This window comes from Schistocerca cancellata, chromosome 3 (assembly GCF_023864275.1).
Source record: "Schistocerca cancellata isolate TAMUIC-IGC-003103 chromosome 3, iqSchCanc2.1, whole genome shotgun sequence".
Classification (NCBI taxonomy): Eukaryota; Metazoa; Arthropoda; class Insecta; order Orthoptera; family Acrididae; genus Schistocerca; species Schistocerca cancellata.
The window spans coordinates 386,207,253-386,232,232 of record NC_064628.1 but is presented as its reverse complement, the minus strand read 5'-3'; the positions used below and the strand labels follow the sequence as shown (position 1 = coordinate 386,232,232).

The window sequence follows — 24,980 nt, the reverse complement described above, 5'->3', positions numbered from 1 at the left end:
GTTGCGGTCGGCATCGTCTATATAAGACTACAAGTGTGTGGCGCAGTTGTTACACCGCTTCCTGCTTCTACAATGGCAAGTTATCAACATTTCAGTGAGTTTTAACGTGGCGTTACAGTTGGTAGAGCGATGGGACCCAGCTTCTCCGAGGTAGCGATGAAGTGGTAGTTTTTCTGTACGACCATTTCACGAATGTACAGTGAATATCAGGAATCCGGTAAAACATCAAATCTCCCACATCGTGCGGCCGGAAAAAGATCCTGCACGAGCGAGACCAACGACGACTGAAGAGAACCGTTCAACGTGACTGAAGTGCAATTCTTCCGCAAATTGCTGCAGACTTCAGTGCTGAGGAATGAACAAGTGTCAGCGTGCGAACCATTCAGCAAAACATCATCGATATGGGCTGTCGGAGCCGAAGACCCGCTCATGTACCCTTCATGACTGCACAGCACAGCCTCGCCTGATCCCGTCAGCACCTACAGTGGACTGTTGATGACTGGAAACATGTTGCCTGGTCGAACGAGTCTCGTTTCAAATTATATCGAGCGGATAGACGTGTACAGGGATGGAGACAACCTCATGAATCCGTGGACACTGCATGTCAGCAGGTGACTGTTCAAGCTGCTCGAGCCTCCGTAATGGTGTGGGGCGTGTGCAGTTGGAGTGATATGGGACCTATGATACGTCTAGATACCATTCAGCAAAACATCATCGATATGGGCTGTCGGAGCCGAAGACCCGCTCATGTACCCTTCATGACTGCACAGCACAGCCTCGCCTGATCCCGTCAGCACCTACAGTGGACTGTTGATGACTGGAAACATGTTGCCTGGTCGAACGAGTCTCGTTTCAAATTATATCGAGCGGATAGACGTGTACAGGGATGGAGACAACCTCATGAATCCGTGGACACTGCATGTCAGCAGGTGACTGTTCAAGCTGCTCGAGCCTCCGTAATGGTGTGGGGCGTGTGCAGTTGGAGTGATATGGGACCTATGATACGTCTAGATACAACTGTGACGGGTGACACGGACACGTACGTAAGCATCCTGTCTGACCACCTGCATCCATTCACGTCCTTTTTTGCATTTTGACAGAATTGGGCAATTCCAGCAGGACAATGCGCCACCCTGCACGTCCAGAATTGCCGCAGAGTGGCTTCTGAGTTTAACACTTCCGCTGGCCACCAAATTCTCCAGACATGAACATTATTGAGCACATCTGGGGTGCCTTGCAACGTGCTGTTCAGAAGAGTTATCCACCCGCTCTTACTCTTATGGATTTGTGGACAGCCCTACAGGATTCAAGGTATCAATTCCCTCCAGCACTACTTCAGACAAGCCACGTCGTGTTGCGTCTCTTCTGCGTGCGCGGGGGGGTTCCTACACGATATTAGGCAGGTGTACCAGTTTCTTTGACTGTTCAGTGTGTTGATAAGATCATCCATCCGATAAGTGCACTGTCAGATTTTTACATTCTAACAACCTCATACCTCCTGGGGATCGATACTTATTAATTATGGACAGTTACGTTCCCGAAAATGACACTTTCTCCCCGAATCAGACTGTGGCCGCCTCATCGCTTTGTGTGCCTTTCTTCTGTCACCTTACTGTGCATCCATAGTGCAGTGTGAGGGGCCGCAGTTTCCGCACGCGGCCTGCAGTGGCGGTCCGAGTCAAGGTCCGCAGGCTTTCCTGTGACGTCAGGAGCGGCTGAGCAACGGGTCCGGCCGCTCTGCTGAGAACACCCGCCCCCCCCCCCCCCACACCTCCCCCACCCGCAGGTTCGCAGGTGGAACCCGGGCCTCGGTCAATGTCCGTTTCGCCAATTCTAGAGGTCGGTGCGGTTAAAACGAATGATATCCGCATTCGCACCGCATCTGTAACTCCTTTTACGCAGGCTATTAGCATTTTCTTTGACCTGTCAAAAGCCTTTGTCTGTGTGAACACCAGAATTCTCTTAAGTAACTTAGAATATTATACTGTCACTGGCAATGGTGCTAAATGGTTTCAGTCTTATCTATCTAAAAGGAAACAAAAGGTGTCGTTGCAAAATACCTGTGCAGTAAGTAGTTAGTTTTCATCTGATTGGGAATTAATTACATGTAGTGTTCCTCAAGGTTCCACCTTCGGTCCTTTGTTTTTTCTTCTGTACATTAATGACCTCTCGTCTGTTACACTGCCAGATGCTAAGTTCGTTTTGTTTGCAGATGATGACATACATTGCAATACGTAGCAAGTCAAGTACAGATAAATGGCTGCTAATCAAATTTTCACAGACATTAATAAATTGTTTAAAGCTAATTCACTGTCATTACACTTTGAAAAGACCCACTATATGCAGTTCAGAACCTGTAAGAAATTTCCTTCCAGCATGTGTATAACATATGAAGACATGCAGATCAAAGAGGTTGACAGTGTTAAATTTCTGGGATTACAACTCGATAATAAATTCAGTTGGGAATGGCATACAACAGAATTGCTTAAGCCCCTAAGCAAGTCTGTGGTTGCAGTAAGAATGATGTCAGATGTAGAAGATATAAATATAAAAAACTGGCATACTTTACTTACACTCATCCTATTATGTCATATGGTATCATATTCTGGGGTAACTCATCAAACCGAGCGAAAGTATTTGGGGTGCAATAGAGTATGATAAGAACCATTTGTGGTGTAACTTCAGGAACATCATGTAGAAACCTGCTGAAGGAAGTTTGTATTCTAACCAATACTTCTAGATATATTTATTACTTAATGAAATTTGTTGCAAGTAATATACCCTATTTCCAATCAATGGCTCAATGCATAGTATCAATACTAAGAATAAGAACAGTCGACATAAAGACCTAAAATAACTAGCTTGGTCCAAAAAGGAGTGCAATATTCAGGAACACACATTTTGAATAAGTTGCCAGCTACCATTAAAATCTTGGTTTCAGATAAAGCACGGTTTAAACAGAGTCTGAAAGACTTTTTGATAGGCAAATCCTTCAGCTCTATAGATGAATATGTTAACACAGACTCTTAAGCCAGCTTAAGTAAAAATATCTGTTACATTTCAGTTTTGATGGCACCTGGTCCTAACAGTCAAGATTAGGTATTTTGTGTATGATAAATTTATTAATAATACATAACAATGTTTTATTCTGACAATGTGTTAATTATATAAATATTAGGTGTTTCACTTTACTGTATTGTATTCACCTATTTCGACAATCTCTTGGCAGATTTTCAGCGTAGTAAGTATTATATTCAAATGTTTTTTGTGCTATACTTTCGGACATGTTCTACACCCACGACAATCATCTTATTTTTTGGGTTTATGGAACGACACTGTATCTAATCTAATGTAATTCGAATGCACATCGGCAGCTATTAAAATTTGGTTACTGATTTTAAGCCATTCGGTATGCTGCAGATGACGGCAGGATTACGCCTAGCCTGCATTTTCGTCTGCCGAAGACGGAGCATATAATTTACATTCCATAGGCTGACAACGCTTACATCTTTCTAATTTTTGGAAACATAATAGTAAAATCCAGCCGTATAAATCTAATTTTAATAAAATAATCAGTCTTGATCACAAAAAAGATGTTTTATTTGTAGTGACCGATTTCAGTCTTGAAAGATCATTTCACACCGTAGACAACGACTGAAATTCAACATAATTTTCTATGAAGGAAGTCATGAACTATATAGCTGTTAACTACACTGCCAGAAAAAAATATTACACCTTTTTAGAGGTTTCCAGTTCACTAAAGGTTTATGGTTGCAGCAGTGCTAATGGAGTACATGAAATGTTTGCATTTGAGATACAAGGTATCGACCCATGCTGAAACACACATATTGGTATGCAGCGTAGCCTCCACGGACGGTAATGCAGGCGCTGACTCTGGCACCCAATATATCTTACAGAAAGGAAATACTGTCCTGGGATACGTGGTGCCACATCTGCTCGCCTGTTCACGTAGCTCTGTAAGAGTTGTTGGCTGACGAGTCACACGAGTCACTTCTCATTCCATCATATCCCACACGTGACCAGTTGGTCCAGAGTCATGCTGGTCAGAGAAGTTGGACATCTAGAAGAGGACTTGAGTTTCAAAGGCAGTGTGTGGTCGAGCGCTATCCTGTTGGAATAACACATCACCTTCCAGTTGCAAGAACGGCGAAAGAACGGGTCTAATAACATCCTGCACACACCGAGTGCTGGTTAGCGTCCCCTCCAGAGACACCAAAGGTGAACGAGAGTTGTAGCTTATTGCAATTAAGGCCTTAACGCCTGGGTTGTGGCCAGTTTGTCTTGGACGAACGCACTGTACGAGACAGTACTCACGAAGTCTATATTGTATGCACAAACGACTATCACTTGTGTGCAGGAAGAATCTGCTTTCACGCTAAAGACCAAGGCGCGCCATTCCAAATGATACTCTGATGGCACCAGTCGAGCCGTATACGTTGATGCTGTGGTGTGAGTGGAAGACGGGCTAGAGGTGTGCGTGCCCGTAGTCCCACTGCTAATAACAGGCTCGCAACAGCCTCACTGGCCCTCTTACTTGTCTGTGGTGGCTGTACGATGTGCCACTGCTGCCCTTACAATACGACGATCCTGGCGGGCGTCTGTGCTGCTTGGACGACCAGAACCTCGTCTACGTCTGCAAGAATGTTTTCGTGACCACTGATACCAGCATCAGTGCACAGATGACGCAGCACGTCCAACCTGTGTGGCATTTATCAGAAACGACCAGGACACGGAAGGCCACAATTTGACGTTCTTCGAACGTCCTCAGTTCGCTATATACAGAAATGTTATAAGATTATTGATGGCAGCTTCACCTTTATACACTACTGCCCATTAAAATTGCTACACCACGAAAATGACGTGATACAGATGCGAAATTTAACCGACGCGAAGAAGATGCTGTGATATGCAAATGATTAGCTTTACAGGGCATTCACACAAGGTTGGCGCCGGTGGCGACACCTACAACGTGCTCACATGAGCAAAGTTTCCTACCGATTTCTCATACACAAACAGCAGTTGACCGTCGTTGCCTGGTGAAACGTTGTTGTGCTGCCTCGTGTAAGGAGGAGAAATGCGTACCATCACGTTTCCGACTTTGGTAAAGGTCGGATTATAGCCTATCGCGATTGCAGTTTATCGTATCGCGACATTGTTGCTCGCGTTGGTCGAGATCCAATGACTGTTAGCAGAATATGGAATCGGTGGGTTCAGGAGGGTAATACGGAACGCCGTGCTGAATTCCAACGGCCTCGTATCACTAGCAGTCGAGATGACAGGCATCTTATCCGCATGACTGCAACGGATCGTGCAGACAGGTCTCGATCCCTGAATCAACAAATGGGAACGTTTGAAGACAACAACCATCTGCATGAACAGTTCGACGACGTTTGCAGCAGCATGGACTATCAGCTCGGAGACCCTTGACGCTACATCATAGACAGGAGCGCCTGCGATGGAGTACTCAACGACGAACCTGGGTGCACCAATGGCAAAATGTCATTTTATCGGATGAGTCGCCGGCCGAAGTGGCCGTGTGGTTAAAGGCGCTGCAGTCTGGAACCGCAAGACCGCTACGGTCGCACGATCGAATCCTGCCTCGGGCATGGATGTTTGTGATGTCCTTAGGTTAGTTAGGTTTAACTAGTTCTAAGTTCTAGGGGACTGATGACCTCGGCAGTTGAGTCCCATAGTGCTCAGAGCCATTTGAACCATTCGGATGAGTCCAGGTTCTGTTTACAGCATCACGATGGTCGCAACCGTGTTTGGCGACATCGCGGTGCACGCACATTGGAAGCGTGTATTCGTCATCGCCATACTGGCGTATCACCCGGCGTGATGGTATGGGGTGCCATTGGTTACGCGTCTGGGTCACCTCTTGTTCGCATTGACGGCACTTTGAACAGTGGACGTTACATTTCAGATGTATTGGGACCCGTGGCTCTACCCTTTATTTGATCCCTGCGAAACCCTACATTTCAGCAGGATAATGCACGACCGCATGTTGCAGGTCCTGTACGGGTCTTTATGGATACAGAAAATGTTCTACTGCAGCCCTGGCCAGCACATTCTCCAGATCTCTCACCAATTGAAAAGTCTGGTCAATGGTAGCCGAGCAACTGGCTCGTCACAATACGCCGGTCACTACTCTTGATGAACTGTGTTACCGTGTTGAAGCTGCATGGGCAGTTGTACCTGTACACGCCATCCAAGTTCTGTTTGACTCAATGCCCAGGCGTATCAAGGCCGTTATTATGGCCAGAGGTGGCTGTTCTAGGTACTGATTTCTCAGGATCGATACACCCAAATTGGTGAAAATGTAATCACATGTCAGTTCTAGTATAATGTATGTGTCCAATGAATACCCGTTTATCATATACATTTCTTCTTGGTGCAGCAATTTTAATGGCCAATAGTGTAGCTTGTAGTACGCACTCGCTATTCATCAACTGATTACTGTGCCTTCCGGCATATATTACAATTCCACTCACTATCTACGGAGGTCACCGATGGGGTCTCAACATTTCGTTTTTAATTTTCATAATCTTACAACATTTCTGTACAATGTTAACGTGTTGTATAATTCCTGATTTTCCTCATAGAAACTTACGAGAAATTTCAAGATTTTGTATGGTCTCAAGATAGTCTTTCAAGCCTGAAGCCAATTAGCATAGATAAAACATCTGTTTTGCGATCGAGACTGATTATTTTATTAATATTACTAGTTTTTGTCTAAGTTAACTGAACTAATCATATGAAATTGTCTGCGGTACGTTTCCATGATGCTGGGAAGTGAAATGAAATTATGGAATAATTTCTCATTACGTATTGCATACTGCTTAAAGTTAGTCGAATAGTTCACTTACAAAATTTACGTTAATTCCCCGCCACTATATATCATGCTAACTTTCTGCACAACTCAATCTAAGATGTGTAGCACTGTAAACTAGTAAATACGTTTTATAGAAACATTGACAGATTCGCCAATTTTATCCCGTACATTATTTGTGACACATGTGCTATTAAATGACTGAGACCTAACAGCTGCTGGCGTGACATAAACACGATGCAAGAGTAATTGTTCCGAAATCCAGAAAGAAGTGCCTTGCATATGTCAACAACCTATCAATCCTATCCAGATCACTAAACACAGAAGCCAATATAGTGGCACTCCATACTATATACCGAATATTAGTATTTTTATATTATAATGTATTTTATATAATAACTAGCTGTTCCCAGCCACGCGTTTCTCTGGCTCAGTCTACTTAAATGGAAAAGAAAGAAAAGAGAAAGAACACGTTTCCAGTACTTATGGACACTGGCTATATATCCTTTCTCCTTATCTGCCCTGTCTCTATCCGTCTACGTCCCCCTCCTCCCCCTCTTTCTGTCCACCTCCTCCTCCCTATCTCTGTCCATCTTCTCTATCTTCTCTTCCTACATCACTCAAATTTCTTTTTCCGCAGTTCTATTCAGTAGCTCCTCATTAGATACACGATCTACCCATCTAAACTTCTGCATTCTTTTGTAACTCCACAAGTCAAAAGCTTCTACTCTCTTCTTGTCTAAACTGTTTATCGTCCGTATTTCACTCTCATATTTGATTTTACTCGGTACAGATACCTCAAGAAAAGACTTACTAATAATTCAATTTTTAGTCGATGTTAACAAACTTCTCTTCTTCAGAAACGCTTTTCTTGCCATTGCCGGTCTACATTTTACACCATATCTACTTCGGTTCTCATCAGTCTATCTCACCAAATTATATTACTGACAGAGGTGACTGTTCGTAGCTACTATGTCTGTGGACTTCTAAGTCTTCCTTTTGGCCAAATGTTTGAGTAGAGTGAAAACAAGCCTCCGTATAAATTATACAATGGGTTCTTGTCCTAATTTTCATAGCCAAACGAAGAGTGGTATATGGACAAACGTGTTATGAAATTGACCACCGTGAGGTCTAGTTTTGCAAAGAAAGATTCAGTTACTTGAGAGTAATCAACGTAATTAAGAAACTGATAGAATGCGGATCGATATTTAAATATGTTACATTTCACTCTTTCTGGACAAAACTTGAAAATTAAAAAAAAATTTAAAAAGGTGTCAAATGTTTTGTGAAGTGATTTCTCCGAAGGTAATAAATAAAACAGATTAGAGGAACAATCGTTGAATGATACTGGAAATCATGTATAGCTAATATGCTATAGAACTCTTTAAAATGCTGAGATGCTGAGCTACATATTGAACTTTAAATTCACAGTCGGCAACTCATTTGCTGTTTCATTCAAAAGCACGTAAAATGTTTTTCTAATCCATTTCATTTTTAATTTTCGATAAATCGTTTCACAAAAAATATGTTCCTTTTCCTTCAAGGGGACTTTTTTTCCTAGATATGTGTAACGTACGCTCTGGAATAATCACTGAAAGCAGATGTACCATGAAGGAGTCTTCGGTAAATTAGATTTTTCACGGGCCGTTTGTGTAATAATGTCTAGGGAAGATGCTGGATGCCAAAAAGAGCTATTAAGTCTCCAACGCTAACATATTTCATTTTACATTGTAATACTTATCATTGGGTATCACTAGAGCAGTGATTTGACTATCGCACGTCACGTCCCGGAAACTGTACCTCTAAAACAATGCTATCTATATTCCAGGAAAGACCAGACATGGTCGTCACCTGTAGACCAAGGTCTGATAGGCAGCAACCAAGCGAACCAAGGTAACCAGTGGCAGTACGTGATACGTAAGTCTCACGAGGGGACCTGCAGGGGGAACTCCTCCGCGAAACATGTTGCATGTATGCAAAATAAAAATAAAAAAGATTCACTGTTCCAGTTACATGTGTTGCAGAATGCGACCTCACAAACTCGCTTGGCTGACAGAATCTACTTCTACAAATGCAATAAATACTGCGCAAATCACTGTACAGTACCTGGAGGGAGAGTATTTCCGATTTTAAGAGTGAATCTTTGTGTGTTGCAGAGTTTCATACTTTTGCAGATTACCATTGGAGACTATTCAGCACTTCTTTGACCTTCCGTACCTGACTAAACTAACCTGTGGCAAACCACACTAAACTTGTTTGAGCTTTCTGTGTCGTTTTCATCAATCTTGGGAGGGGACCCGGGTGGACGAACAGTACTCAGATGATAATTTTGTGAGAACTCTTTTTTCTTGGCGAGTAACACTTTCTCAGCAGCTCTGCACAGATAATTTACCGCACCGGATAGAGGACGTTCAACTTGAACGTCTCTAGAATGAAATTTTCACTCTAGAGCGGAGTGTGCGCTGATATGAATTTTCCTGGCAGATTAAAACTGTGGACAAGTGTCCGCGAAAGGCAAAGGTCCCGAGTTAGAGTCTCGGTCCGGCACACAGTTTTAATCTACCAGGAAGTTTCATATCAGCGCACACTTCGCTCTAGAGTGAAAATTTCATTCTAGAAACAACCCTAAGGCTGTGGCTGAGCCATGTCTCCTGGATATCCTTTCTTCCAGGAGTGCTAGTTCTGCAAGGTTTGCAGGAGAGCTTCTGTGAAGTTTGGAAGGTAGGAGACGAGGTACTGGCGGAATTAAAGCTGTGAGGAGGGGCCGTGAGTCGTGCTTGGGTAGCTCAGTCGGTAGAGCACTTGCCCGCGAAAGGCAAAGGTTCCGAGTTCGAGTCTCTTTCCGGCACACAGTTTTAATCTGCCAGGGAGTTTCAACTTGAACGTCATTTAACATTTTAGCTAAAATTATTTCCATTTGTTGCACTCATAGCAGAGGTACGCTGAGCCACTGATCATTTATGTATTTCCACACATCGTTTGCAGAAGTATAAGAGCTATTAGTCGCTGGTACAGGTCCTCCTTGGCAGCTTAAATCTTGAATAACAAGAACCTGTAGTACATTCTTTTTTTTGACGAGTCTATAATGCATGACACAGAAAGATATTCACTTTCTGAATAAAGTCCGTTGACTGCTTGTATTTCGTTCTTTTTTCTCCATACGTACTTCCGAACGTAAGCATCTTCATCGGAGTTTCTGTAAATTAAAGGATTCGGCAAAACATCAGAATGTGGAAGGTGCGGACAAGGAAGAAAAAGTGGTTAACAGAATTACAAAGAGCCTGGGAACAAGAAATCAAGATTACAGGTAGGAGATACAAATCAAATTTGATGCGCAGCTTCGTAAGGCATTTGAAACAAAACTGGAAAATAAACAATTATTCAAAGTTTCGAAGTACGCATCTGCAAGCAAGAAAAATGCGTATGTGCTGTATAATTTGGGTCCAGGTACCTCAGTCATACGGAAAACCTGGCACTGTGTTAACGATTTTGAATCTGAGTTTGTTGATGTGCTAAGTTAACAGTGCTGTAGGTTCTTCTTACACAAGAATTGACATGCTAAAGTGGAGCTGTTGCATTTATTGAAATTCAATGCAACCAATCGTAATGTTACACGCATGGGGAGGGGGAGGGGGGGGCGGGGGGAGGCAGACTTCAGAGTTTATGTAATAATCATAAAAAAGTATTCAGCTATTCGTCCCTCAAACAATGTTCTCAAGTTGTTTGCACGTCTTACACTGATAGCTGATGTCTAGATCGTTTACAGATTTCCATACATCCTTCTATGAAACATACGGCCTCGTATGTTTCATCGAAGGGTGTAAGGAAATCTGTAAACGATCTAGAGATCAGTGTAAGATGCGCAGATAGTTTCAGATACTTTGTTTCATAGCGTAAAAGCTGAATATTTTCTTAGGATTATTCCATAAACGCTACGGTCGCAGGTTCGAATCCTGCCTCGGGCATGGATGTTTGTGATGTCCTTAGGTTAGTTAGGTTTAACTAGTTCTAAGTTCTAGGGGACTAATGACCTCAGCAGTTGAGTCCCATAGTGCTCAGAGCCATTTGAACCATATTCCATAAACTGTGGGGCCTGCTTTCTCCACATGTGCATAACATTACGTTTGGTTGTGTTGAATGTTAGTTGCCAGTCTTTTAACCAATCACTGGTTAACCAACATCTTCCTGCAGTTCACAAAAATTTTGTAATGATGTGATCTCCCTGTATAATGAGCCCCTTAAATGTACCCTAACATGAAATACTGAAGTCCTTGCAACTCTGTCAACCTTTTCCATGGTACATTGGCAGTATTCTATGCCAATGCTAATCTTTATGCCTTAGTACGTGCAATTAGCAGCTGCGTTTATATACGACAGTGGTTTCAGTGCGTCACGGCTTGGATGTGTTACGACTGTTCTCGCGATACTGATCTACACTGAACTGGTGAGGCATTTGGGCCTCTGCGATCCACTGCCAATACTTACAGTATGACCTAGTTAGGTGTGGTCACTATCAGATCCTGTCTGACTATGGAAAACAGTGGGCGAGAAAAAGCGTTTTACAATAAATAAACTTGTTTTGTGACAGAAAAGACACATCTTCGTATTTTAAAATGATTTTTATTCTTCCTTAGCCATTGTAGTGGTCCTTTTCTTGATAGTTTACCAGTAGGGCCCTAAAGCATGTTCACTCTGGTAGTATTTATTTCTCTTACTGTTCAACCAGCGCTTCGAGTTATCACATGTGATTAGCCATTTATAACAGCTACTATTACCCCTATTTCTCCACAAATAAATGTCTAGGTTTTAAGACGATCTCGGTGTATGAAGCAGTATTTTCATATAGCGAGCGTAGAGCGAAAATAATATAATTTGGTTTCTGCGAGCATAGTAGACTATAAACAAGTACTGATGAAGCGGAACTGCAATATTTTTGCGAAAAGACAGTGGTTAGTGCGCACTGTTATCTTAAAAAACGAGGCCGACTCTTTTCCTTGCAATTTCCAGGTGTGAAAATGGATCTTCACAATGGTAGTGCTGAAAACAAAATCGAGAAACTGAATGAACTTGTAACATGAGTTGCGATGTCCGTTGTCTCAGATCAACACAAACATAAAAAGTTAGTACAACCAACTGTCTAATTGACGTAGAGTTACCATGTTGTTGTCGTTGTAGTGTTCAGTCCAAACACTGGTCTGATGCAGCTCTCTACGCTACTCTATCCTGCACAATCCTCTTGGTCTCCACTGCAACGTACATCCCTCTGAAAATGCATACTTTATTCATCTCTTGCTCTCCCTCTACGATTTTTACCCCTCCCCCTCCCCAATTCCCTCCAGCACTAAATTGGTGATACCTTGATGCCTCAGAACGTGTCCTACCAACCGGCCACTTCTTCCAGTCAGTTTGTAGCACAAATTTCTCTTCTCCCCAATTATATTCAGTAATTCCTCATTACTAACGTGGTTTACCCACCTCATCTTCAGTATTCTTCTGTAACACAACATCTCAAAAGCTTCTGTTTTCTTCTTGTCTAAACTATATATCGTCCATGTTTCACTTCCATTCAGAGCTACACTACGTCCAAATACTTTCAGAAAGGACTTCCTGACACTTTAATCTGTACTCGATATTAACAAATTTCTCTTCTTCAGAAACGTTTTTCTTGCCATTGCCAGTCTACATTCTATATCGCCCCTAATTCGCTCATCATCAGTTATCTTGTTTACTATACAAGAAAACTCATCTACTACTTTAAGTGTCTCATTTTCTAATCTAATTCCCTCAGTATCACCTAATTTAATTCGACTACATTCTATTATCCTCGTTTTGCTTTTATTGAAGTTCATCTTATATCATCCTTTTAAGACATTGTCCATTTCATTCAGCTGCTCTTCCAAGTCCTTTGCTGTCTCTGACAGAATTACAGTATCATCGACAAACCTCAAACATTTTATTTCTTCTCCATGAATTATAATTTCTACTTAAATTTTTTCTTTTGTTTCCTTTACTGATTACTCAATATACAGGTTGAATAACATTAGGGATTTGCTACAACCCTGTCTCACTCCCTTCGCAACCACTGCTTCCCTTTCGTGCCCCTCGACTCTTATAACTGCCATCTGGTTCCTGTACAAATTGTAAATAGCCTTTCGCTTCCTATAACGCCCGCATTTTCGTTTTTGATGTAGCGTCCACATACATCCTAATCTACATGAACATCTACATGACAACTCAGCAATTCGCGGTTAAGCGCCTGAGAGAGGATTCATGGAATTACTTTCAAAATTTTCTCTACCGTTCCACTCTCGACCAGCGCGTAGGGAAAACCCAACCTTAAATCTTTTCGTGTGAACTCTGATTATTCTTATTTTATTACGATGATCATGTCGTTCTAAGTCGACGGGAGTTAATAATATACTATCAAATCCGGAGGAGAAACTTAGTGATTGCAATTTCGAACATTTTTTCCATTCGGAGGCGAAAGTTGGTGATTGAAATTTTGTGAAAAGGTCTAGTCGCAACGAACAACGCCTTTGTACCATTGTATTAATGATTTCCACCCCAAAATTTTCGGGTGTCACAGTACGGAAACCTTAAATGAACATAATTTCTCACTTTAGAAAGAAAGGTACCAGATCACGGAGTTTTCTTCTTTTCTGTTTTTTTTAGTATACGTTAAACATTAATCATTCTTCACATTGAAAAATAAACCTTTTTTCGATCATATAAATGCTTACATCTGTAGGGGATGAAAACTACAATTACTAAGGTTTTACAACCGACCGATAGATGTCGTATGTCATTGCTACTCTTTTGAAATTCATCAGTTTTCACTCTTAGAACAATGGAAACTCTAAACTGTCCGAGTAAGTTGCTTCCAGGGAGAGTTTAGAGAAAGAGTGTCGTAAGAATGGAAAGATTTCTGTTGCATTATTTTTGCAATTTTCATAAAGTTCTAGTTCAACAACAATGCATCGAACTCCTTCGTTCAATTTCTGGCACTGAATCACTTTCAGGGAAGACTGTTTAAACTGGTTTGCAGTATCTCTTCGTGGTAATGCTCCAGACACTGCTGAATTTCGTGAAGGTCGCCCAGAATGTGTTGTTCCAAAAACCTATCGATACCTGAAAATAATTTGCATGTAACTTATCGTAAAGCAGGAGCAGCTTGAGGCACATCCAAGATTGCAATGTTTTGCGTGAACCTTTAGATCTGCTCCCGATGGATTCCGCGCAATGTAACTGAAATGAAAATAACGTGCTCCTTTCGGTTGATGTAAGAAACTGCTCAAAAAATTCGGTGGAGGGTACGTATAGAACATCGTCACACCACCGGAGAATACGTGGATATATTATTACGAGCTGGAAAAGTAGCACCAATTAGTTGTACGATAGGAACTGAAACTAATGAAAGCGGTTCGTCCATGAAGCACTTCCCAGAAGGCGATTGTTCGTTTCTGTGATACATTTCGAGATAGAACAGTTTTTTCAGGCACCGTCCAAAAGCAGTAAATTGCATGACATAGAGCTGTACTAATCCTTCTTTATTACTACTAGCATTTGCGGTAATGTATCAGTTTCTCGTCATGAATGGAAGTAATATTACTTACATGTCATAATAATTTAAAAAATGGAAAACCAGTTATTACAAATAAAACATTCACAGTTGTGAAAGGCAATAAGTGCTTTAGCACAGATAGGTCATTATCTATTACCATAATGGGTCATTATGTGCTACTCTAATCGATCGTACCCTTTTCTGTGGTACAACATATATTGCATTCCCATATCTGCACAACAATGAAAACTTTATACGTGATGTGAGGTCTTCCACACCCAAAATTGTTGTGAGATGTCAGTAATATTAATCTTTTCCATGCCGAGAAGATAGTACCTTATCGAAACTGGTACAGTAATAAAGAATTAATACAGATCCTTTCATGCATTTTATACAACTTCGCTATCATTGCTTAAGGTAATCGAAGAAGAGTTAATAGATAATGCCATAAAAATTCATTTGCCACAAGCCATTGATGTAACCAGGAAAAATGTCGCATCATTTTCCATCATGAGGATGCCAGCTGTATGATAACGTGTAAAATATGCGAAAAACATTAACTAAAGCCTCTCTGTCTGTACCCACTTGAATTGTCGCCTAACGAATACTTTTTGCTCCTTTATGTCAAATTAGACGTGAGTGGACAGAAATCTTCATCATGTAAAGACTGTTGAATCTCCAGCATGCAAGCTTTCGGGGTGACAATATCAGAGTGAAAAGAAAAGGACTCTTCAATTGGTTCGACGTTGTATGGTGCAAAAAGTGACAACTGTCTGTAAACGATGAAAAGTGTGAAATCATCCACATAAGAATCCGCTCAGTTTGTTACACGATAGATCACACAAATCTAAAGGCTGGAAACTCAACTAAATACTTAAGGATTACAATTACGAATAACTTAAATTGGAACGATCACATAGGCAATGTTGTGGGGGAAGCAAAACAAAGACTGCGATTTATTGGCAGAATAGTTAGAAAATGTAACAGGCTTATTCAAGGGAATGCTTACAAAATGTGTGTGAAATCTTATGGGACTTAACTGCTAAGGTCATCAGTCCCTAAGCTTCCACACTACTTAACCTAAATTATCCTAAGGACAAACACACACACCCATACCCGAGGGAGGACTCGAACCTTCGCCAGGACCAGCCGCACAATCGATGACTGCAGCGCCGTAGACCGCTCGGCTAGTCCTGCGCGGCCGGAATGCTTACACTACGCTTGTCCGCCCTCTTCTTGAATGTTGTTGTGCGGTATGGGATCCGCCTCAGATGTAATTGAGGGAGACAACCGAAAAGCCGGCCGGGGTGGCCGAGCGGTTCCAGGCGCTACAGTCTGGAACCGCGCGACCGCTACGGTCGCAGGTTCGAATCCTGCCTCGGGCATGGATGTGTGTGATGTCCTTAGGTTAGTTAGGTTCAAGTAGTTGTAAGTTCTAGGGGACTGATGATCTCAGAAATTAAGTCCCATAGTGCTCAGAGCCATTTGAACCATTTGAACAACCGAAAAAGTTGACAGAAGACATCGTGAAATAGGGGAGAGAGTGCCACAAATAAGATACAAGAATTGGGGTGGCAGCCTTTAAAATGCACGCGTTTTTCCCTGCGGCAGGATATTCTTATGAAATTTCAGTCGTCAACTTTCTCCTCATAGTGATGATGATGTTTGGTTTGTGGGGCGCTCAACTGCGTGGTTATCAGCGCCCGACGTCTCCTCATAGTGTGAAAATATTTTGTTTCCGCCCTCCTGCCAGGGAGGAATGATCAACATAAAAAATAAAAGACATCGGACCTCGCACGTAAAGATTTAAATGTTTCTTCTTCTCACGCGCTGTTCGTGAGTGGAACGGTAGAAAAGTAGCTTGAAGGTGGTAGGACTTAATTTTAAATTGGAGAGAGTAATAGTCTAGATGTAGATGCAGATTGCTTTAGGTGATAGACGAAGGGCTGTTGCTGATTAAATCAGGAAGAACGTCGCATAATAGTCATATTATAACAATGCCAGCTATATTACAGCACGTAGGACAATTCGTTATTTGATTGTGAGAAACATCGAACTAATGAATTTTTGCATGTTTTGACTCAACTCTTTTTTTTTGTTTTTTGTTTTGTTCGCTTGTGTCAAACTAGATTTTGATCACCTAAAGATGCTGTTAAGTCTCCTGAAAGCGTGTTTTCGAGGTGCCAGTGTCACAGAATTGGCACGACCGCATGCAAACGTGTATAAATTTTTAAGGTGAATATTTTGAGAAAAAATAAGACAATTTGTACCAAAAAGTTTTTCTTTTATTGTTATTGCAAAAATTAAAATGATGACCCTCGAGTGGGGTGATACCTGATCTCTTTCCGGAATAAGAATTTCGGAAATGGTCGCAACCACTTCAACAGTCATATTACGATGGCTATTCGAGAATTAAGATCCGATGGGGTGTGAAATGGAAACCACAGTGAAAATCCGATGAAGCTTTGCAGAGATGCGATGGGCATGCCTGTAGTACGTCCTACGGTCGCAGGTTCGAATCCTGCCTCGGGCATGGATGTGTGTGATGTCCTTAGGTTAGTTAGGTTTAAGCAGTTCTAAGTTCTAGGGAACTGATGACCTCAGATGTTAAGTCCCATAGTGCTCAGAGCCATGTGAACCATTTTTTGTAGTAGGCCTGTCGATCGCGTCACGTTGCTCTTTTCAGTTCTGAGCACACATGCTTTGAACAATAGTATTTCCCGCCAAGTATGAGAGCCTGATGAGCGATTGTGTCTAATGTCATACAGCCCACATAACATAGCTGTCATGCGTTTTCTTCTGCATGACAATTCTCGACCACACTCTGCAGGGGCAATGAAGATGCTCCTGCAACGTTTTCGGTGGGAAGTGTTTGAGCACCCACAATAGACACTCCCTGAGTTCCGTCTCTGCTCACATGAAACGCTGGCTATGAAGACAATGTTTTGACACACACAACTAGCTGTAGACTAGAGTAGAGAAGTGTCAGGAAGCATAGGCGGCTGCCTTCTGTGTCGAGGGTATTGTAAAGTTGGTACAACACTACGAAATATGTCTAAATCGGAGCGGCAATTATGTAGAGAAGTAGCTGGAAGGTGTAGCTAACTGTTGCAAATAAAACATTTTTGATTTTCACAGGGGTTTCCATTTTGCGACCGATCGGACCTTACTTTCCGAATAGGCCTCGTACCTCCACACTGTAGGAACTAGCGATTTTTGTTTAACGATATTAAGTAAATAAACAGATGAACGGAGGCGTGTGTTTGGTCAGTGGCAGCACTGCTGACTGGTATACGTCTCACCTGAGTTGTAGCCTGGTGTCACAGTTGGTGGCAGCGACGTGTGTCGATGGCGCACTCCCAACTGCCGGGGGGCGTCTGGCTTTCGCGAGTTGCGCAGGTCGGAGAGCGGACGAACACTGTGCGTGCTTCGTGTAGCGCGGGTCAGGCGCCTCGCCGGTTCCCACTCCACCCCACCCCACCACCCACCTGTAGCTGGCTGGCCGCTGCTTGCCCCACCACCTGTGGCTGGCCGGGTACCCGCAACAGCTAAAGCTGTTAGCGGCTCCGCTACCCGGCCACTAGCGGGAGAAGAGCGAGCGAAGCAAAACACACGTGGCGTCCTGCTGCCGCTGGTACTGACGTAGATTGAACAGTGAAATCCAGCCAAAACCGCAAAATGAGTATGACGGACGTATTTTACTGGGTGTCACACACCATTAATGCCATAGTTGACATAATCTACAATACGAAAAGTTTTTCAGAGATCACTACCACTCACAAAATTTGTCTATTTACACTACTAGCCATTAAAATTGCTACACCACGAAGATGACGTGCTACAGACGCGAAATTTAACCGACAGGAAGAAGATGCTGTTATACGCAAATGATTAGCTTTTCAGAGCATTCACACAAGGTTACCGCCGGTGGCGACACCTACAACGTGCTGACATGAGCAAAGTTTCCAACCGATTTCTCGTACACAAACAGCGATTGACCGGCGTTGCCTGGTGAAACGTTGTGATGCCTCGTGTAAGGAGAAATGCGTACCATCAGGTTTCCGACTTTGATAAAGATCGGATTGTAGCCTATCGCGATTGCGGTTTATCATATCGCGACATTGCTGCTCGCGTTGGTCGAGATCCAATAACTGTTAGCAGAATATGGAATCGGTCGATTCAGGAGGGTAATACGGAACGCCGTGCTGGATCCCAACGACCTCGTATCACTAGCAGTCGAGATGACAGGCATCTTATCCGCCTGCCTGTAACGGATCATGCAGCCACGTCTCGACCCCTGAGTCAACAGATGGGGACGTTTGCAAGACAACAATCGTCTGTACGAACAGTTCTATGACGTTTGCAGCAGCATAGACTATCAGCTCGGAGACTATGGCTACGGTTACCCTTGACGCTGCATCACATGAGGAGCGCCTGCGATGGTGTACTCGACGACGAACCTGGGTTCACGAATGGCAAAACGTCTTTTTTTAGGATGAATCCAGGTTCTGTTTACAGCGTCATGATGGTCGCATCTGTGTTTGGTGACATCGCGGTGAACGCACATTGGAAGCATGTATTCGTCATCGCCATACTGGCGTATCACCCGGCGTGATGGTATGGGGTGCCATTCGTTGCACGTCTCGGTCACCTCTTGTTCGCATTGACGGCACTTTGAACAGTGGACTTACATTTCAGATGTGTTGGGACCCGTGGCTCTACCCTTTATTCGATCCCTGCGAAACCGTACATTTCAGCAGGATAATGCACGACCGCATATTGCAGGTCCTGTACGGGCCTTTATGGATACAGAAAATGTTCTACTGCAGCCCTGGGCAGCACATTCTCCAGATCTCTCACCAATTGAAAACGTCTGCTCAATGGTGGCCGAGCAACTGGCTCGTCATAATACGCCAGTCACTACTCTTGATGAACTGTGGTATCGTGTTGAAGCTGCATGGGCACCTGTACCTGTACACGCCATCCAAGTTCTGTTTGGCTCAATGCGCAGGCGTATCAAGGCCGTTATTACGGCCAGAGGTGGTTGTTCTGGGTACTGATTTCTCACGATCCATGCACCCAAATTGCGTGACAATGTAATCACATGTAAGTTCTAGTATAATATATTTGTCCAATGAGTACCCGTGTATCATCTGCCTTTTTTATGGTGTAGCAATTTTAATGGCCAGTAGTGTACTTACATCGTTACAGCATGCAGGCACAGAATTGCGGTTTGGGGGAGTCCTGGTGCTCGATTGCTATTTGAACTATGAGCAAGGGGTAAAATGTTTTTGGTTTAGCCTGCATCAGCGGCCCTCTTAATAATATTTCGAATATCCTACAGTATCTACGTTACGTTTGAACGATGAACGGCAGCCGCGTCCAGACAAATTGTGCGAACAGACTAATTTCTTTTGCCAAAGACGTTAATTGGGCTGAAATTAATACTCAGCTAATGGCTCCATTTGTATGTCCTCCGTTCGGACTTTACGTGTAAATACGTGTCGAAAACACGGTTTTGGACGTTTTAAAAGCGCGGCACTTTTGTGTTTTAAACTTGTACGAATTGGTTCAAACTTTGCACTAAGGTAAATAAATGTGTAGAGTCGAAATGCAATTTTTCACTCAATAATCTTTATCCGTAGTGGAGATACGATAGTTCGAAATGCACCTAAATGTAGCACGTAAAATTCATTCTTATGTGAATGAAACGGCTTAATATGATTCAGATAAATAAAAGCAGTGCGTACGTACTATGAAATTGAAAACTTCCTTCCAATTTTTCGTGCAAAAAAAAACAGTAATTTCTTTCTATTTTTTATGCGCGCCACTTATATTTTCAGACTTGTGCGAATCGGTTCAAATTTTTTAAGAAGGTAGATAAATATGTAATCAACGATCGTCCTCTTGTTTTCTGAAACCTTTATCCATTGTCATGATATAAACATGATTCAAAAGATAATAAATAAAACCTACATCGCATCACACGTCTACCCGAGTGAACAAAAATCTACTTCGGTTACCAACCTATGGCGGTATAAAGTCAAAATTGTGGTAAAGTAGAAGTCTGGAACCTGAATGAAAAATGCTGCTATCATGGCACAAAAAAGTCGAATATGTCCAGGGCAGAGTTAGGGATGTAAAACAATGGAACTGGTCTTAACGACTTATCTGGCAGACATTTAAATCAAAATATATTTGCGCTTTCTCACGAGTTAAACCTACTCCCCAAGAGCAGTGAGCTCTCTCAGTTGCAAAGTGTTGGCACACCTGCATCTTGCAATTTATAGGCTAAATTCTCTGATTCCTCGTCCAAAATCCCGAAGATTAACCAGCCTTAGTAAATAACATATACTATCATATGGCAGAAAAGCATACACCTAATAGCAACCAAAGTTATCATGGGGAGAGGGGGGTGGAGGGAGGGATAAAACTTTTTGGGGTTGACTTGTTCCAGGTGCAATAACATCATGTATCATGTTACTTTACTTCACATGATGCATTGTACCGCATGGCATGGGTACTAATAATAACAACTAAAAAGAGCGAATGCATCAAGATGTTTTGACCGGAATGTGTTTGAAGCTGTTAGATAAGTCAAAAAGTTAGTTCCCTTCTTTTACATTCCTGACTCTGCCCTGGATATATTTTTTTTTTGTGGTATCATAGCAGCATTTTAAATTCTGGTTATTTAATGAGGCAACATGTTTCGAAGTACAAACCTCATCTTCAGGCGGCAATGGCAATACAAAATATTCAACAAAAGTACACATAGATATTGCAGTTGTAGTATATTAGAGTTGACTGTGATGTGTTTTAAGTGTCCCCTTGAAGTCTATGAAGAGTGGTTAGTAAGATCCAATAAGCCATACCAATGGGGGAACTGAACACAGCACAAGAATACATCTATTTCATATGAATGAAGATGACCAAAGCACATGTCTACACTTTACAGAATAACCTTAATATCTATGTATATTTTGTCAAATATCTTTCTACACCAATACTGAAGAAATGAAGTAAGCTGATGAATCACTGACGTGTTTTTGGGACATGAACTGTGTTCGAGTATTATGAATTACCTCGAGGAAAACTATCAGTTGATACATACTCAGCATGTATTCTGCAGACATCGTTCTTGTGAAATACGAATAGCCCTTTACTGTCACGAAGTAATGTGTTAATAGACAGGGGACCTCAAATTGATGCCATATTTCTAGATTTCCAAAACTCGTTTGATACTGTTCCTCACAGGCGGCTTCTAATCAAATGACGTGCCTATGGCGTACCTTTTCAGTTCTGCGACTGACTTCGTGATTTCCTGTCATGAATGTCACAGTTCGTAGTATCTGACGGAAAGTCATCGACTAAAACAGAATTGATAACTGGCGTTACCAAAAGAAGTCTTATATATCCTCTGCTGTTCCTAATCCACATAAATGGAATAGGAGACAATCTGAACAGCCCTCTTACATTATTTGCAGATGGTTGTGTCAATTACCGTTTATTAAAGTCTTGCCGTTTATTAAAGTCAACAATAACGAAAACGGAATTGCAATATAATTTAGACAAGATGTCTGTATTGTGCCAAAAGTGGCAGTTGACCGTAAATAATGAAAAATGTGAGATCCTCCACAAGGATACTAAAAGAAATCCGTTAAATTTCAATACACGATAATTGAGACAAATTTAAATACCACCATTGAAACTAAATAGCTACGAATTACAATTACGAACAAATTAAACTGGAATGAGCACATAGAAAAAGTTGCGGGGAAGGCAAAAGAAAAATTGTGATTTGTTGCCAGAACACTCAGAAGATATGTTGGGTCTATTAAAGAGACTGACTAGACTACGCTAGTCCGTCACGAGCTAGAATATTGCTGGAAGGTATGGAATCCTTACCAGGTAGGATGGACGGACGACATCGAATAAGTTCAATGAAGGGCATGTAACGCCGGAAATGCATATCCTCCTATTTCCATCTATTGTACTATAAATTTTTTTCCTTATTTTCTTACCTGAAGATATGACGTTTCTGTGTCTTTGTATATTGTAATTGTTTTACTATTTGTATATACATGCATTTATGTCGATGTATAATTGGTTTGTTTTGTAAATACTATTTGTATTTTTACGCTGGGTCTTGCCTAGGGAAAACTATGCTATCGAACGAATACATCGATAGGTCGTGTGGAGAACCAAAGTGTTTAGGATCTTTGGTAGTGTGAACTCGGCCGCGTGGAGCGCGGGCAGAGGGAGTCTGGCTGGAGGAGGGCTGTGGAGCAGGTGTGTTGTGTGACGCTCCCGCGAGTTGCCGCGCTTTCGGGGTTTGGCAGCATGTAGTTGCGGTCGACTTGCTATGTTAGTTTCTGACGTGGTGTCGCGGACGGGAAGCGTTAGCTGGCACATATCAAGAGCCCGTTTCGGCTGGAGACCGTGTCGAGAAGAAGGCGCGCCAACATCGAGTTTCTGCAACAGCGACGGCCGACAACGAGTGACTGTCGCCACCTCCTCGACCGACGACTTCAAACCTTCAATCAACCAACAAGGAAGACTGGAAGCACGTGAAGTTTTAGAACTGTATAGCAGACTTCAGCTTTTCAAACTTTTAAAATTGTTGCATCACAAAATTACAGCAACTTAGCATGAACGTTTGTTGCTCATTGTCCCAATTGCATTACCAAGCAGGGTCCCTTCCTTTTCCGGAATGAACCCGAGTGTCGTTGAAATTCAAACGTCAGCATCATTCGATTTCACTGCTTTAATTTCAAAGTTCAGTGAAGGTATTCATAGCTGGCTACAATATTTAGATTACACAAGCACAAATTAAGAGTGCGAGTTTTGTTACCGTATTTTAGCTTACCTGTGACTGCAGCTCAGCTTGGTACGTACTAAATTTTACTATTGTTAATTGTTCAGAATCATTTAATTCAAGTTCAAAGTTAAATCTCTTATTTCTAAATTGCGTAGATTCAAGTAGCTTTTGAAATGATTGTTGAGGTAGTCCAAGACTAACCGTATTTTACTGAATTTCGATGTGCTTCAGAAAGGAAGCTCACTATTAACTTCAGTCACTAAATTAACTTTCGATTTTCCGGTTTTATTAATTCTTTTGCTAAATTAAGTCAGAGTGTAGCGAAATTTATTACTTCTGACAAACGTTCAGTTTTCACACAACACGTGTCCACCCTCAGTTGCCACGCTTTTAGTGCTAATTAAATGTGCAATAACCTTTCTTTTACAATTATTATAGTAAGGACTGGTGACCGTAATTTTCCCCAAATCTCAAATATCTCATTAACGCCAATTAATTGTTAGCGTGACTACCGCACATTTACTTTCTTTATTAATTTTACCCTCTTCTCAAAATTAATTTCCACCAATTTCATTTGCATTTTTCCTTTCATTTAGATGTAACCCTTTCCTCCCTCTTTACCGACAGATTGACTTCGGTGACGATTGCTTTTCCCAAATTTCCATTAGGTACACGCGGTTTAATTTTTCACTGTCATTAAGATCGATAAGTGAGGGGGGAGGTTACATGGAGCTAGTTTTGTATTATCACAGAGTAGGGGAGAGAGCGTCAAGGATATGATACGCGAGTTCCGGTGGCAGTCATTGAAACCAGGACGTCTTACGGAGTGGCGAGATCTTTTCACGAAATTTCAATCTCCAACGTTATCTTCAGAAGATGAAAAGATTTTTTTGAGCCCCACAAATGATCATTGTAATAAAATACGGTGAATCAGAGCTCGCATGGAAGATTTAAGAGTTCGTTCTTCCTGCGCAATGTTAGTGATTGGAGCAGTAGAGATATAGCTTGAACGTTGTTCTGTGAGAGCCGGCCGCAGTGGCCGAGCGGTTCTAAGCGCTTCAGTCCATAACCGCGCGACAGCTATAGTCGCAAGTTCCAATCCTGCCTCGGGCATGGATGTGTGTGATGTCCTTAGGTTAGTTAGGTTTAAGTAGTTGTAAGTTCTAGGGGACTCATGACCTCAGATGTTAAGTCCCATAGTGCTCAGAGCCATTTGAACCACTTAGATCTGTGAGTCCTGTGACAGGCACTCAAGTGTGTATTATGGAGCAATCATGTAGATGTAGATGTAGATGTCATTGTAATCTGTAGATGACGTTGATATCTCGAAACATGTCGCTTTATTAAATCAAGTCAACAAGTTTTGTAACTGGCAGTAGTCTCTGAAAAACCTTTTTCACATTTTTGAAAGACTCACGGTATATTAACAGTCGATATGGCTTTAAATTGCGATATGCACTACAGGGCATTAAACTGCACTACTACGAAGGACAAAATTGTATTTATTGTGTATGTACAATGTAGCAGGAAAAATACATAATTAAATTTGTAGGTGATTTGGAATATAATGGGTGCAAAGTAAAGTACACATAACTCTAACTTCTGCCAATGCAATGGCTCTATGGCTCTAATCCGCCTACGCGACCAAATGTTGAAATGAACTTGTGTGACGTCGTTCCATGTCGCTTAAACTTTTTTAGACTTCAGCAACCGTAGTGGATTGCGCGTCAGTGTCTCAACAACCCATAACG

The 24,980-nt window shown here is 42.0% G+C and overlaps 1 protein-coding gene across 2 annotated transcripts in view; it reads right to left on the bottom strand.

The window, feature by feature from the left end:
- The window catches only part of LOC126175094 (proton-coupled amino acid transporter-like protein pathetic), a 426,893-nt gene that overhangs the window by 278,523 nt on the left and 123,390 nt on the right, over positions 1 to 24,980 (bottom strand). The window contains exon 1 of one of the 2 annotated variants that reach the window (XM_049921636.1): positions 17,714 to 17,822. The exons of the other annotated variant lie outside the window; for it this stretch is intronic. The gene's annotated coding sequence lies outside the window, so the exon portion shown is untranslated. Of the gene's footprint in view, positions 1 to 17,713; positions 17,823 to 24,980 lie in introns of those variants that run through there. 2 annotated transcript variants of the gene reach the window in all.